We start from the raw sequence: 13,969 nt of genomic DNA, 5'->3' as shown, positions 1-13,969 counted from the left end.
AACCGACTGTATTCTGATAATACCACCTCAGCACCGTCCTCATCGAAAACTGAAAATTAAATGGTGCAGCAAGAAAGGCATCTTAACATTGGCCTCAGCATCCTTGCACTGCCGTATCCCACAGCACCTTGGATTATTTGTAGTGATGAAACTGGATCTGGCTGGTGCCCGTTTGCCAGCTGCCTAACCGATATCCCTGGGAACAGCAGACGACAGAGTAATCGCTGAAAGACAGTGTTATCATTCTGCGGGCTAAAGAGTGACATATTGTAATGAATTACTCAGCAATCACATCAGGATCCCCACTGAGTTTCCATGAGCTACTCTCAAGGGGAGTCACAAAATAAATTTCAGACAGGGAGAGACACGTCGGCTTTTAAATTGGAATGGGACACTTTGCAAAAATAAAACCCAGTGGATGCATGCAACAGCAGAATTTCCATCCACCATGCTTTAGTGCTTTCCCACAGTGGCATAAGAAATGTTCGCTTAAGTCTCCATATAAAAATTAGTGTTTGCAGTCAAAATCAGGAGGAGATTTCAGAACATTATAGCCAAGATCCTTTGTATTTCCACCTGTTTTTTTTATAGAGGCATAAAGCAATACAGCATGGAAACAGGCCCTTCAGCGAAACCAGTCCATGATCCAACTGACAATGTTGCCCCCCCCTCCCCCACAATGCTAGCCCCAATTGCCCGTGTTTGGCCCATATCCCTCTATAGAGACATGCTGCTGCTCCTGCCCGGATTTGAACTGGACCTCTGGCTTAGCAAGCCAGTGTGCTGCCTTTACATCACAGGATTAGGGGAGGCTTTGGAGAGTAAATGAAGTGATCACAAAATAAACACTCCCGTAACCTCGGCCTAAAATTATCCTGCTTTGGAATTATATCACCATTTCTTCACTGTCGCTGGGTCAAAACGTTAGAATTCCCTTCCCAAATAGAACTGCGCATGCACCTGCACCACATGGACTGCAGCGGTTCAAGAAGGCAGCTCACCCATCACCTTCTCAAAGGCAACTAGGGGGTGGCCTGGTCTGCGACGCTCACATCCCAAAGACAGATAGAAAGAAAACTTCCCCTTTAGCTGTGCTGGTGCATTTAAGGGCCACCTAGATGAACACGCGAATAGGATGGGAAGGCTACATACTGTCACGCAATCACTTCTGTGACCACAGAAACGCCTGTACATTCCCCTCACAAATAATTCTCCTATCACTATTTCTCTTCCCCTCTTATAACACCCATCCTGCATGGCTGAGCCACCCATGGTGTCATGACTGGACTTAGCTGAGAAACCAATGCCCTCATCAGCATCCAAAATGGAAAGCTGATTAGCGAGCAGGACCTCAGGAGACTCTTGTACTTTCTGCCTGGCACTCCAGGCCGCCAGGTTGTCACTCATTCACTTTCTGCCTCCGTGCTGCCAGCCTGTGATCTGACCACCTCTCTGAAGCTATTATCCACGTAGCTTCCAGGGATCCACTACAGAAATGTTTTTTCAATTTTTTTTTCAGTTGGCGACACTTCCTGCACATGCGGTCATCTAGGTCATCTGGCAGCATTCACAACTTCCCACATAATACAGGACACGCATCCCATGCTCTGGAGTCAGGGCAGAGGCAGGAAAACAGCTGAGGCCCCAACATGTCACTGCCCTCCCAACCGATTAAACGCCCCTCCTGCCTTCAAAACCCACTGCAGGGGAGGGCACTGAATTCCACCCTCAGATTGTGAATAAAACACACCATTAAATAAAAACAAGTGGGATTGTGGAGTTTATGTACTGATGAAATGAAAAAATAGGAAGTGATATTGAATTGGTACAGATCCAAAGGATGCTTTTGAATAGGCCAGTATGGCAAAGGCATTCTGCCAACACATTCAAGAAGAAGGTTATTATAATTTAGTTATTTATTAGCACAAGTAGGCTTACGTTAACACTGATGTGGAGGTGCTGGCATTGGACTGGGATGGGCACAGTAAGAAGTCTCGCAACACCAGGTTAAAGCCCAACAGATCTATTTGGAATCACAAGCTTTCAGAGCGCTGCTCCTTCATCAGGTGAGTCAGTGCTCCGAAAGATTGTGATTCCAAATAACTCTGTTGGACTTTAACCCAATGTTGTGGTACTTCAGACATTAACACTGCAATGAAGTTACTGTGAAAATTCCTCACTCGCCTTTCCCCGGCGCCTGTTCGGGCACACTGAGGGAGGATTTAGCCTAGCCAAGGCACGTCTTTCAGACTGTTGGAGGAAACTGGGGCACCCAGAGGAAACCCACGCAGACACGGGGAGAATGTGCAAACTCCACACAGACATGTAACCCAAGCCGGCAATCAAACCCGGGTCCGTGGCACAGTGAGGTAGCAGTGCTAACCACTGTGCCATCGTGCCACCCTGTTTTTGGAATATGATCAGGAACAAAAAAGGTTTTAGGCTTGAAAAGAGGAAGAATCGAGTGAAAGGTTTTCAAAGCAACGAGATGGTTTAATAGGGTGAATAGCCTTCCCAAGAGCTGGATAAATGGTAGCAAGGTGGACTGCAGATTATCACTGGAAGAATGGAGGGAGATCTTGGAACGATTTTGTTAAGTAAACTGACACTAGTGTATTTCACAAAAGGGGACTAAGTAGAATAACATTAGAATGTAGAGTTCGAATAGGAAAAGTATATGTTGCATGAGGAATGCAGAGGGAAGAATGAGGTGGAAGAACAGATCAATCCAGTTAAAAACATAACACCAACAGACTTAATGGAGTGAAATACACAGTCTCATGCTGTAAATTTTATGTTTTTCTGATCGTATTTCACAAGAACTAGTAGAGCAGAAAGAGTTGGACTGTAATTTAGTTTGTTGTCTTCTGTTGTCTGTTTGCTGTCTTCCATGCTGAGGACAGCACAGGTGGCACAGTGGTTAGCCCTGCCGTCTCATAGTGCCAGGGATCTGAGTTCGATTCCCAGCTTGGGTCACTGTCTGTGCAGAATCTGCATGTTCTCCCTGTGTCTATGTTTCTACTCCGGGTGCTCAGGTTTCCTCCCACAGTCTGAAAGACGTGTCGGCTAGGTGCATTGGCTGTGATAAATTCTCCCTCAGTGTTACCTGAACAGGCACCGGAGTGTGGCGACCAGGGGATTTTCACAGTAACTTCATTGCAGTGTAAATGTACTTGTGACTAATAAATAAACTTTAATATTGTTGCTTTAATTTTAATGGTAGCTTATTGGTAAGCTACAGCTACACGAGGAACCGAGAACTCTGATCCAGTTATTTTGTGCTTCTAGTGCAGCAGGTAAAATCCAGGCTGGAATTCTCTGGTCTCACGTTCCCCGCTGCCATGGCCAGTGAGAATGGGGAATTAGGTGCTCAGCTAAATCTGCATTCACAGCAGCGGAATGGAGAATCCCAGCTGCGGGCAAGGTTGGAGAAGTCAGGCCCTAATTTATTCGCAGTACAGTGGAATACACGCATATACACACACACACTTATGTACAAGCACACACACACAGACTCACACAGATGTACACACACACACACAGACTCACACACATACATGTACACACACATGCACACACTCACATACAACACACACAGACTCACACAAATGTATACATATGTGCACACTAACACAAACACACACACACTCACATACAAACATATATACTCAGACTCACACATACACAGACTTATACACACAAACATACACACACACAAACACACATACACACAGACTCACACAGATGTACACACACACACGCAAACACACACACACACGCAAACATAAGCAGAAACACACACACACACAGACACACACACACACACACACACACACAGACACACACAGAGGCAGAAACACAAATACAGACACACAGCAGCACAAAGACAAAGAAAACCATCGTCTTTGTTCAAGTACTGTTGCAAAGTGAGCTGAATATCGTGTGGTGAAAGCGAAAAGTAGAAAGCAGACATTTTGTTCTGGCGTGTTGTATTCAGACGGGGAATCAGAGGTGAAAAATCAGTGACCTAACTCATCGCTCCATATAATCACTTGTGCCACACTGATGGGAGCTTACTTCAAATGCTTCACCCAACCATTTACTATTCAATTAAGGTTGATATCCTTTCAAAACGGAAGTGATTGCACACAAAATGAGGGTGATGGGGCATAAAGGGACCACATTACAGGCAGAATGGGGCTGAATGGGGAGGCAATGTTAAGAAGCACACAGTCTCTCCACCCCAGGGAGAAGCCATTCAGTGAAGAATGGCAGTGAATTAAGTAAATCATTGGATTGAATTTTGCTACAAAGATAATGGCTAACGGCATTGGCTTAATGTACAAAACAAGCAGCAACCTCTGGTCGGCACATATTGGTGGCATGGTGACACAGTGTTTAGCACTGCTCCAACACAGCACCCGGGACCTTGAATGACTGTCGGTGTGGAGCTTGCACTTTCTCCCTGTGTCTGCGTGGGTTTCCTCCGGAGGCTCCAGTTTCCTCTCACAGTCCTAAGATGTGCAGGTTAGGTGGATTAGCTATGTTAAAAAAAATCAGTATCCAAAGAGGTGTGCGTTGGATGGATTAGCCATACTAAATGTATGAGGTTACAGGGATAACGCAGAGGAGAGGGCCTGGGAAGGACACTCCGTCAGAGGGTTGGTGCAGACTTGATGGGCCAAACAGCTTCCTTCTGCACTGTAGGAGTTCGGTGATCAAGAACACATAAATCTGGAAGTTTCTGTTGGAACTGTATTGTTGTTTATTTGACCATGTTGAACAGTGTGAACTTCCTGTACTGACATTGGGAAGGTGGATTGAATGCACCACAGAAACATACAGCCCATTCATTCCAACTCAAGAAGTGTGGTGAATCGTAGTTACTGCCAAACAATTTCCATGACACCAAAAATAAGGTTTACAAGTTTTGAATCTCATTCCTTCAGCTTTTATCTAATTTTGGAATTTCTTATTCAAAAGTATAACTTTGAAGAACATTTTCTGTCTACTTTTCCTCTCTTTCTTAATCTGGGCCGGGATTCTCCAATCTTGCGGATTCCCACCCTGCTGCCTTTGAGAATGGAGAATTTGGCGCTCAGCCAAATCTTCATTCACTGCAGCGGCACTGGAGAATCCCAACCGCGAATGAGGTCAGATGTTTATTGGCACCAAGTTTTCTGTTTCTTTCTTTGACTAGAATTCTGCTGGCCCCAGGAGAAGGCATGGGGGGGATGAATTATGAATTTTGGGTGGTGTCCAGGTCAAAGGACAAAGAGCAGTAAAGCACTGGAACAGGCCCTTTGGTCCACCAAGCCTGCACTGACACATGATGCCTTTCTCAATTAAAGATAATTTGAGTCTACATGGTCCCGTTTTCCTCTATTCCTGGCCTATTCATGTATCTGTCAAGATGTGTCTTGAACATATTGGCTTCTAATGACATTGTTGACGAGATATGAATACCTGAGCGGATATTGGCACTGACCTGAATAATGCCTGGAGCTGCCTCTGGAGTTCAGAATGGAGGCCGCCCAAACCCTGGAACACTACAGCCTCTGTGGGTGTGGAGGAGCAACTGCAGATTCTATGCCCTGGAAGGAGTCCAGCTTCCAGTCTCAAAGATCTTCCCAGAGATCCATTTTCATTTTCAAGAGGTCCACCACCTTTCTTCCATAGTGATGTTCGTAGAATCGTAGAATCACACAGTGTAGAAGAGGTCCCCCAGCCCATCGCGTCTGCACCAACACATGAGATACACCTGACCTCCCACCTAACCCCATTTGCCAGCGCTTGGCCCATAGCCTTGAATGTTACCACGTGCCAAGTGCTCATCAAGGTTGGACACCTTTTAAATATGGCCGCTCAGAGGTAACAATGGGCTATACGCTAGCAGACCTGCCCCACATGGAATATGGTGCAGAATCCCTGGGTGAATAATTAATGAGGGTGGAGCTCGGGTATATGCCGTGTGTTCCCAGTGACCTCCATCATGGGAAACATTCCTGCCTCCTCTGCCATGGGTCTTGGTCCCAGGAGTGGGAGAACTCCAGCCAATGGGTTTCTGAGGTTGGCAATGAGGCAAATACCGTTAGAGCAAAGCGATTTCTATTGAATAGTGCTGCACCTGGCTCTGAGTGCTGGATGTAAATTTAACCAGTCAGATATTCAACAGGCAGCGAGCCCTTTCACTGTGGACTGCAAGATCCACAAACAGCTGGGAGAGAGGCAGAGGTGATACCTGCAGCTTGATGAGAAGTGCTGTTTGCCCATAGAGGCATGCTCCATTAACTCAGGGCCAGAGAAGTTACATTTGGATAAGGGTCAAATAGCCTTGAATGTTCTGATGTGTCAGGTGCTCACCTCAGTTGGGCACCTGTGAAAAAGAGCATCTTCTACTTCTGTGTTAAACTTCTGTGGCACTCTGTGTCAGGCCTTTCTAGAATCATAGCACCATAGAATCCCTACAGTCCAGAAAGAGGCCATTTGGCCCATCGAGTCTGTGCTGAACACAATCCCACCAAGACCCTGTTCCCCTAACCCAGCATATTTATCCTGCTAATCCCCTTGACTCTAGGGTTAATTTAGCACGGCTAATCAACCTAATCCGCACATCTTTTGGACTGTGGGAAGAAACCGGAGTACCTGGAGGAAACCCACGCAGACACGGGGAGAACATGCAAACTCCACACAGACAGTGACCCGAGAATCAAACCCGGGTCCCTGCAGTCGTGAGGCAGCAGTGCTTACAATGGTGCCTCTGTGCCGCCCCTTTTCAATATGGTGGCTCAGAAACAACAGTGGACTACGTGCCATCAGACCTGCCCCACACAGAATAAGCTCCAAGTATAAAAAACAGTTTTGTGATAGTACAGAACTCAAATCTTGCTAAAAGGTAAGACATGTTCAGGGGAGTCTCGACACCTGCTTGAGTATGCACTGGGCCTTCACTCCTTCAATATCACTCTTAGCCCCAACTCCACTGTCCCTGGGCTACTGGGGTAAATTCTCATCCACTATATCATTGTACAGTTCGAAGGCCCAAAATTTCTCGTCCCACCCACTATGGGAAATCGTAGTGGCTGAGACAGAAAATTTGGTGGACCATTTAAAGGTTTGTTGATCTCGAACAGGAACTTCCTGTCTTAGGGCGTGCGCAGCTGGAAAATCCCACCCACAGGGTTGAATTTTACCAGCACGTCTGCCCGAGGTCCATATGATTCCACCCAAGGCCAACAAGGAATGGCTGTTCTCCGAGCCTCACCCACTCCTGGGATCGGGGCGGATGTGCTGGTAAAATTCAGGCCATAATGTCCCAGACACCTCGCGCCAGTTGTCCAAAATGTTCAATGACTATAATTCTGACGCTGAGTGCCTAAATGGCTGTACCCGATTCATCAGCACCTACATTGTTGACCAGGTAAATACAAATCTAGCCCCTCTCCACCCAAAAAAAACTTAACCAACAACAGAAATTATTAATTGGTGAGGTGTGGCAAACCAAGTTGGTTTACCCTACCTTTTTTCAAAAAGAAAAATACATGCAATAAATAAGTAATGGATGTGTTCATTTTGTTTATGTCTCAGGAATGGAAAATAGCAGCAGGTTTATGAATCAAGTGGTGCATTATTGAAGAATGCTCATCCTAGTGGCTTCAGTGTGTTTCTTTATGACAATCATTTCATTAACTATTGAACAGTTCAGCACAAATCAATGCTGACTTTTGGGTTTTTCTGCTTTTAAAAAAACCACAGAAGAATCATTTCTGAGGATGACATATCATCAATAATTGTGAAGCCACTTCCACGCTTGCAAGTTTAGTAGATAATATGGAGTCTCTTTCGCAACTGATTAAGCATACCATTGATAAAAAGCTTGTCGTCTTAAAATTAAGTATATATAGGCCAATAACTGTTGTTCCCCCAAATCAGAAAGGTCAAACTATTTCTAACTTATTGGTGGTGGTTTGCAGTGCAAGGAAAGAAATTGGCCCTTAATGGAGTCTAATTTCAAACTGATCTTTCATTATCCTATATCCAGAATTTGGAACCAGCGAATGGTAATTATAATGATTAATGTTTTCAATATTGTTACACATTTCACATTATTGCAGATTCAGTGTAATGGAGTAAATAATGTCCGTGCCACACTGTTGCCTCGAGTTACATGAACAAAATAACTCAAATAATGTTGCTGTTAAATTAAACAGTTGATGGAGTTCCAAAAAGAAAGGCAAGAAACAGAATGTAGCCTAACTTTCAATTTAGTAAGGAAACAATACACCCTTATTTTACAACTTCCATTAATGGCAAGTGTTTTTAACATACACAAAGACTCTCCCAGGCACTTCTGAGGTGTGAGGAAGATAAAGGAGTCAAAGATGGAGAGATTAGGAGGGGTAAGCAAACTTAGCGAGAGGCTGGGGCTTTACTCAGTGTCTTGAAGGAGGAGGTGGGGACAGGAAGGCAGACAGAATGGGGGTAGGTGGGTTATTTATTGCCCATCTCTATTTACCCTTCAGAAGGTGGCAGTGAGCTGCCATCTTGGACCACTGCAGACCCTGAGGTGTAGGTACATGCACAGTGCTGTTAGGTAGGGAATTTCAGGATTTTGACCCAGCAACAGTGAAAAAACAGTGATGCATTTCCAAGTCAGGATGGCAAGTGGCTTGGAAGGAAACCTCCACGTGGTGGTGTTCCCAGATATCTGCTGCTGTTCTCATTTTAGATGGTAATGGTTGTAGGTTTGGACTGGTCTTCATATTCATAAAAAAAGTTCTTATTTATTTCCAGCTCTATGTGCACCCCAATACACTACACAAGGCTATAGTTCTGATTCTTTCCAGATGGCAGTCTCTTAGTGGTGTGACATCGCATCATAGTTATCTCAGTAGTTATACCAGGTTTAGATACTCCTGGTGTTAACCCTTTATGGTGGGAAATTCCAAACGGCCCAAGTTCTATCCCAATTACAATTTTAAAATTTGGGAGACTAGAAACAATTTCATTGGCAGGCAATTTGGCTGTAGTGGCATCTCAGCTGAACACAATTCAGTTTGTACTGTTCTTTGCGCTTTTACATAGAAACATACAACATAGAAGCAGGAGTAGGCCACTTGGCCATTTCCTTGATCCCTTTAACCCAAGAGCTATGTTTAATTTCTTTTTGAAATCACACAACAAATGACCTTAAAACGCTTGTCAAAAGGACCAGTCAGTTTTACCAGAAAGACCCCTTTGCTTTCTCTCATAATGCCCAGCTTCTCTGGAAGAAATCTCACAACACCAAGCTAAAGTCCAACAGGTTTATTTGGTATCACGAGCTTTCGGAACGCTGATCCTTCATCAGGTGATTGGAGATTTGGGTTCACAAACACAGCATATATAGACAGAGACACAAGATAATGGTTGGAATGCAAATCTTTACAGATGGTCTAGTCTTTATAGGTACAGGCAGTGCAAGTGGAGAGAGAGATAATCACAGGTTAAAGAGGTGTGAAATGTCTCAAACCAGGACATTTTGCAAGCCCAGGCTAAAAAGTGGGGGTTACATGTAGTGTGACATGAACCCAAGATCCTGGTTAAGGCTGTCCTCAGCTGCTCCGAAACCTCTTTAAAGAGCTTTGACGGAGAGCAGGCTGTCAGACTCACTGGGGAGATTTCCTTTTAATATTGAACGAATAGCATCTCATGTCTGTCTCCATTGAAACGTTTTGATTGACAGGTTGGATCACTTACCCAACACCCAGGAGGCATGTTGACTGATACATGAATTGACAGGGATACGGGCTGCATAGAGGCAAAAGGTCTTTAGGAAGGTGTCGTGTGTTAGCATTGGTTTAGCAGGTGAAGGGCCTGTTCCTGTGCTGCATTGTTCTTTGATCTTTGTGATCCTCACACAAGGAATCATTTATATGTATTTCCAGAAGACAAAACTGGTCAGTTTTCCCATTTTCTGGATGCAGGAAAACTAGGAATGCAGAGTCCCTACCACCGTCCCAGCATGGGTCAGGAATCAAACCCGTGGCCTCGCTATTTTAGCCTCACTACTCATGGATAGTTCATCACAAACTCAGCTGGGTGCAGCATTGAGACTCTAGTTTAGTTAGTGCCTGTGGAGGGGAGATACGCAATGAACTGGGGACCTGGGAATACTTGCAGCAATCATAGAAAGATCATAAAATCCTGACAGTACAGAAGGAGGCCATTCAGCCCATCATGCCTGCACCAACAATCCCACCCAGGCGCTATCCCTATAACCCCACGTATTTACCCTGCTAATCCCCCTGACTCTAAGGGCCGATTTAGTGTGGACAATCGATCTAACCCACACATATTTGGAGGAAACCAGAGCACCCGGAGGAAACCCACGCAGACATGGGAGAACATGCAAGCTCCACACAGACTGTGACCCAAGCCAGGATTAGAACCTGGGTCCCTGTCGCTGTGAGGCAGCAGTGCTAACCACTGTGCCGCCGTGCCGCTGCCCACCATGCAATATTGATCACTTCCAGCTTTGCACCCTGCTTTTCATTCTCTCTCTACTGTAGAGAAGTGACAAAGTGAAATGGCAAATCCATCAACTTGGTTCAATTGGAAAGGTTTTGCCGCCAGCCCCAAAGTCAGAAGGGTGATGGGTTGAAGGCACCCGACCTGAGGGTGAACATTCCAGTGCAGCACTGCAGGGGAGCAGCATTGTCACGGGCGCCCTCCTTGTGGCTAAAACATAAACCAAGGCCTCTGGCCGCCAGTTACGGTTATTGATTTTTACATCGTGATTGCAAAGAAGAGCAGGGAGATCTCCAGGTTTTCTTGCCAACCTTCAGGCAAGCAACCCCACAAAACCAAATTGGAAAATTATGTATTCGTTTCTGGCTGTGGAAACTGGAGGTGAACAGATTGCTGTGATTTCTCTACCAGGGCAATCATCTCACATGGAAATAATTCATTCTCTGCGGAAAAAACTTGGAAATGCTTCAGAGTGGATCTTCAAAACAGATCACATGAACCTTCATGCAAAAATTCAGGAAGCCCAACTGGAAAGGAACAGTATTCATTATTGAACATAAAGCAAAGCCACTACTCCATGGTGAATATACAGCAGTCCCAACCAGGACAACCATTCTGTAGACCCTTCCTGGTGTTTGCCTTATAAAGGGCAAGTTCCAACTGGGCAGGCTGTTGCCTGTTGCCTAGGGAACTCATGTTAAACAAACCCCACAGGGAGATCAATTAGAGATTGCCCAAAGAGAGAGTCCGAAAGACGTGCTGGTTAGGAGCATTGGCCATGCTAAATTCTCCCTCAGTGTACCCGAACAGACACCGGAGTTTGGTGACTAGGAGATTTTCACAGTAACTAAATTGCTGTGTTAATGGACGCCTACTCATGACGCTAATAAATAAATGTCTAATTTGGACCTCACAGGGGTTATTCCAGTTCATTTCTAATAGCACTGGATAGATAATGTTTCTTTGCTGTCAGAGTAACTGCATAATGGAGAAAGGTTGGAAGTAATGGAAATCTGACAGAGTGGATAACTTAAAATCGATAAATCTATTTGCAAATATATGTTGCAGACAGTGTGTTTATTACCTCAAAAATGAATGCAATTCTCCCTGTAATATTTCAATTTCTGTAACTTTGATTGATTTAATGCATTTTGTTTTTCCTTATTAAGCAACAGCCTTGACTCATCACAATAATAATGGTACAAAGTTCGAGATTGGTTAGTAATTCTCTGTTACCTGTAAGAAAGACAGTACTGGTGGAGAGGAAAGAGCGTTCATTGCGACGGTGACTATTGGAAGTTATCACTGTATATAAAGACCTGCCACTGTTTCCATTGGGAATGTCAACAGAAGGAGATTGTTCAGCCTCTCAAAATTATTCAGGCATTCAATGAGATGTTGGCTGATCTACATCCTAACTCTATCTATCCATCGAGCTCCATATCCTTTACTAACATTGGCTAGCAATTGTTTATTAATCTCAGGTTTAAATTCAACTGAGTTGCCATCTACTGCTTTTTGTTGGAGGGAGACCACTCTTTGTGTGAAGGAATATTTCCCAAGTTCTCTCCTGAATGCTCTAATATTAAGACCTAAATTCCGCCCATCAGCAGGGAGGGTTTCCCTCCATTTGCCATATCAATTTCTTTCAAAACCTCAAATTAAATCACCTCTAACCTCCCATACTCCAAGGAATACAATAAAATTTAAGGTTCATTTATTAGTCACATGTAGGTTTATATGACTACAATGCAACGTTACTGCGAAAATCCCCTAGTCGCCACACTCCGGCGCCTGTTCGGGTACACTGAGGGAGAATTTAGCACGGCCAATCCACCTGTCTTTCGGACTGTGGGAGGAAACCCAGGCAGACACGGGGAGAACGTGCAGACTCCGCACAGACAGTGACCCAAGCTAGAAATCGAATCCAGGTCCCTTATCGAATGTTTTTTGGAAATCCAAATATATTACACCGACTGGTTTCCCTTCATCTATCCTGCTCATTACTACTTTAAAGAATTCTGATAAAATTGACATAGATGATTTTCTCTTCATGAAGCCATCCTGAGTCTGATTATATTATGTATTTCTGAATACTCTGTTATTACATCCTTTATAATGAACTCCTACATTTCCCCAGTGACAGACATTAAGCTAACTGGCCTGTAGTTACCTGTCTCTATCCTTCTTGTGTAGGTGTGTTACGTTGGAGGTTGTCCAACCCCCTGGGACTTTCCCAGAATTTAAGGATTCTTAGAATGTGGAGTTTGCACATTCTCCATGAGACTGCATGGGTTTCCTCTGGGTGCTCCGATTTCCTCCCATAGTCCAAAGATGTGCAGGTTAGATGGATTAGACATGATAAATGCGATAGGGTTAGGGCGAGGGAGAGGGCCTGGGTAAAATACTCTGTAAGTGAGTCAATGCAGACTCGATGGGCTGAATGGCTTCTTCTGAAGGAATTCTATGATTCTATAATTGGAGGATTACTACCAGTACATCCACTATCTCTGTACCGACCTTCTTTAATATCTTAGATGCAACCCATCAGGTCCAGGAGACTTATCAGCCTTTAGCCCCGTTAGTTTCCCAAGTACCTTTTCTCTAGTGAGATTTAGTTTATCTAATCCCCCCTCCATCCCCTTTTGCCCCTTGATTACCTAGTATTTTTGGAAGGTTATTGATGTCTGTGAACACTAACACAAACTATTTAACTATTATTATCCCGGTAAGGTGGGCTCTGATGAAGAGCTATCCAGACTCATAATGTTAGCTCTGTTCCCTGTTCAACAGGCTGAGATTTTCCAGCATTTTCTGTTTTTGTTTCAGACTGCAGCATCCACAGTCATTTGTTTTTTTTTACATTATTTATATATTTAACTCCTCTGCCATTTCCTGATTCCCCAGTGCTACTTCCCCAATCTTTCTCTGAGTGACCTACGTTCACTTTGGCCTCTCTCGTCCTTTCTATATATTTAAAGATGCTCTTACTGTCCATTTTTATATGACTTGCTGGTTTACTTTCATATTTTATCTTCTTCCTCTTTGATCATCTTTTTAAAGCTTTTCCAATCCACTGATCTTTGCCACATTGTATGTTTTTTTCCTTCAGTTTAATACTATCCTTAACCATCTTGCTTAACCATGGCTGATTCATCTGCTTCCCAGAATCATTCTTCTTCGCTGGGATATATCCTTGTTGTGAGTCATGATCTATTTTCATAAAGGGCTGTTCTTACTGGGGGGAAGGCTGGAGGTCACCGAGATTTGTGGGGAGGGTGCCCTTAGTCAGAAGGGAGCTTCTGATGGAGGCAAACCAACTCCCACCCCGCACCCACTCCCCCCTCCCTGGCCTACTTCTTCCCAAGAACCATGAGATGTAACCTGAGAAAGCAGACAGGACGACAGTTTCATCTGGAAAACATCATCTCTGACACTCCCGCAGTATCGGCACTGAAAC

Source organism: Carcharhinus amblyrhynchos, chromosome 24, assembly GCF_965287045.1.
Source record: "Carcharhinus amblyrhynchos chromosome 24, sCarAmb.v2.hapA, whole genome shotgun sequence".
Taxonomy (NCBI): domain Eukaryota; kingdom Metazoa; phylum Chordata; class Chondrichthyes; order Carcharhiniformes; family Carcharhinidae; genus Carcharhinus; species Carcharhinus amblyrhynchos.
The sequence above is the reverse complement of the archived record's forward strand: the minus strand, read 5'-3'. Positions refer to the sequence as shown.